Here is a 2,500-nt window from a genome sequence, read left to right as displayed (position 1 = left end):
GCCTTGGTTACAGCTTTATCATTTTATCAATTCCCATTATCACATTATATAAACTTACATTTTCTCTTTCAATATATACTAAAGATTCTTTCACCCACCGTCACCCTCACATTGTGACAAATAATATACACATCTCCTCACACACTTCCCCGGAACCAACCAAACCAGTTGGGTGCGGTAGTGGTAGAAAAGGCATGTGGAGAGACAATAGCTGGTAACTATGCCTCAAAGACCAACGGAAACCTACCGTACCCCCAACTGCAACCCCCTCTGCCCCCCACCGCCACACCAACAGGACTAGGAATGGCATTAGAAAATGTCGCATATGCCGCCGTTTCGCGCATGTTACATATGCACGTTCGAAATACAGTGAATATATGAGGAAAAGTGCGTTAGTGAGCGCCGAGGTTTGGGAATCGACCGTCAAAAAATACATAAAATACATCCATATTCATCTTCCTATAACTCGCCTCCACATTGGACTCCCCCCCCCCCTTCCGCCCATATTACTGCTGCCCCGAGTGACGGCATAGACTTTACTAGCAACGAGGGCCAAGCGAGGCTGCGTAATAGTGTCTCGGGGGGAGGGGAGGGGAGAGGAGGGCCGAGGGGGAGGTCGTGGGAGGCCGTTGAGCTACAAGGGGGTGGTAAGGAATTGGGGGAGGTGGAGAGAGTTGGGACCAAAAGGAGGGGGTGGCACTGTCGCCATCTGTAACAATGAGAAAGAAAGAGCAGGGGGATAGGCCGAGTGCAGTCTGTGACAGAAGCACCACCACCATCATCATGATTGGTGGGTTTCCATGGTAACACTGAAGGGGAGGGGAAATGCACGTTGTATCATCCCACAAAATAAGAAATGACCTCCACAACGGAAAACGGTAGCTGTTTTTAATAATGCAGTGGCGGCGTTGGTGATAAATCATTACATCACCACATCCAAACAGGGCCATCAAATGAACACGTGCCCTACTGCAGTGTCCGTGTGCCCCCCTCAAGGTTAGTCTTTCAATGGGCCAATGGAGTAACCGGACGAAACATCGCGTAATACAAAGATTTATCTCAAATGGACAAATTTAGAAACAAGCAAGACAGAGGCAGACACAGCCCGAGGGACGGTGAAAGAGGGGGAGGAGTGTGTTAGAGGAAAAAAATAGGGAAAATGAGCGTGGGTTGAGAAGAGAGGGAAAAGGGAGGGGGGAGGGGCAGAGGAAGAGAGAGAGAGAGAGAGAGAGAGAGAGAGAGAGAGAGAGAGAGAGAGAGAGAGAGAGAGAGAGAGAGAGAGAGAGAGAGAGAGAGAGAGAGAGAGAGAGAGAGAGAGAGAGAGGAGAGAGGAGAGTGAGTGAGTTATTGAATGGAAGAAGAATGTAGGGGGGGGGGGGGAGGAGAAAGGGGAGAGAGCAAAGGAGATGAGAAAAGAAGAGGGGAGAGGAGACGAGAAAAGAGGAGAGCGGAGCGTGTGAGCGAGTTACTGATAATCAGGCAAGCAGATAGAAAGCCTCCAATCTGAAGTGGAAGCCGCGGAGGTGAAGTGGAGGAGTAACAAGTGGCTGAGGCAGCAAGCATAAGCACAAGAAGAGCCATGCAGTGTGGGCCTCGGGTGGTAATTACGATGATGTGGAGAATATCATGCGCATGACTCACTCACTGGCGAGGCGATGACACTCTTACTCACCCGATCTTCACTATCACCCACAGGCACCTTACTGAACGCAACTGTTTACACTCATTCATCTCTCGGTGTTCGTACTCGTCCCCCTTTTCTCTTTGGCCTTTTAATTCCTGACACTTCTTTCTCCTCTCCATCTCCGTCTCAAAATATTTCTGAGCAATGCATAAGCTTCCGCAAAAAAAAAAGGATAAAAGAAAATTGAGAGCGAAAGGGGAAGGCAGGAGGGGGGGGGGGGGAGAAAGTGAAGTGGGGAACCGAGAAGAATAGAAAAGCGAAGCGAGTGAAACGGGGGAAATTAAACAAGAAAAAGAGGAGATTTTGACCTTCCTCTGCAAGCCCCCCACCATCCACCTCAGCCAAACACATCCAACCTATCCAACCAACAGTCAACAGACCCTTCCCCCCCCACGCCTCGCACCCACGTTTTCACCCCGTCCAACACCCCAAGAAATGTCTGGTCGCCACTCCATTTCCTGTTCTGGAGATTACAAATTTCCCGTCACCAGCACACCTGAGTGCACTAATCTAGAGCCCTGATAACATGCTTAAGAAGACCTTTCATGTACCTGAAGAGTTGGTTTTATAAGGCTTCTTAACAACAATATTTCTGGACTAGTGCATTAGTGCATAGTGCATTTCCCTCCCACTCCTATTATTTATCATTCCAAGCCTGCAATAATCTCAATAACTTTTTGTGTCAGATAATATTCTTTCATCTCGTATTGAATTAAATTAAGAATCCATTTTCATATCGATATGGCATGTAAGCCTTTCCATTAAAAAAAATAATTCGTCGTTAATTAAACGAACAACTTTGAAACTAATCACCTA

At 47.6% G+C, this 2,500-nt stretch overlaps 1 protein-coding gene across 1 annotated transcript in view; it reads right to left on the bottom strand.

Moving 5' to 3' along the window:
* Positions 1 to 2,500, bottom strand: part of LOC113809925 (transcription factor Dp) — a 55,786-nt gene that overhangs the window by 28,310 nt on the left and 24,976 nt on the right. The gene's annotated exons all lie outside the window — the stretch shown is intronic.

Source organism: Penaeus vannamei, chromosome 9 (genome assembly GCF_042767895.1).
Source record: "Penaeus vannamei isolate JL-2024 chromosome 9, ASM4276789v1, whole genome shotgun sequence".
NCBI lineage: Eukaryota > Metazoa > Arthropoda > Malacostraca > Decapoda > Penaeidae > Penaeus > Penaeus vannamei.
The sequence above is the reverse complement of the archived record's forward strand: the minus strand, read 5'-3'. Positions and strand labels throughout refer to the sequence as shown.